Consider the following 380-nt stretch of genomic DNA (forward strand, 5'->3'; position numbering starts at 1 on the left):
GGTGGTGGTGGCTAACATGTGTACGTAAAGGGTTAACTGCTTGGGTAACCGGCTCCAGTGACAATTACTCGGTCTGTTGGTGCTTAGATTGTTATCCTGCAACCTGAGAAATATCTGCGCAGGGTGAGGCTGAGAGAGCGTATTCATCACATCTGGTTGGCTGCTTAGTAGGATAGTTTTACTTAAAGCATAGTATCACATCTGGCTGGCAGCTTGTTGGGATTGTGAGAGTGTAATCGTCACAGGTCTAAGAGTGTGCTTTGTATAATGACACAAGTTAGGGCCCTCTAACACAGCGGTTCGCAACCTTTCGGACCTCATGGACCTCTAAATTCATCATTTTAAATCCCGTGGACCACTAATATGTGTATATATATATA

Source organism: Nanorana parkeri, unplaced genomic scaffold (assembly GCF_000935625.1).
Source record: "Nanorana parkeri isolate BGI_ZX_2015 unplaced genomic scaffold, ASM93562v1 scaffold153, whole genome shotgun sequence".
Lineage (NCBI taxonomy): Eukaryota > Metazoa > Chordata > Amphibia > Anura > Dicroglossidae > Nanorana > Nanorana parkeri.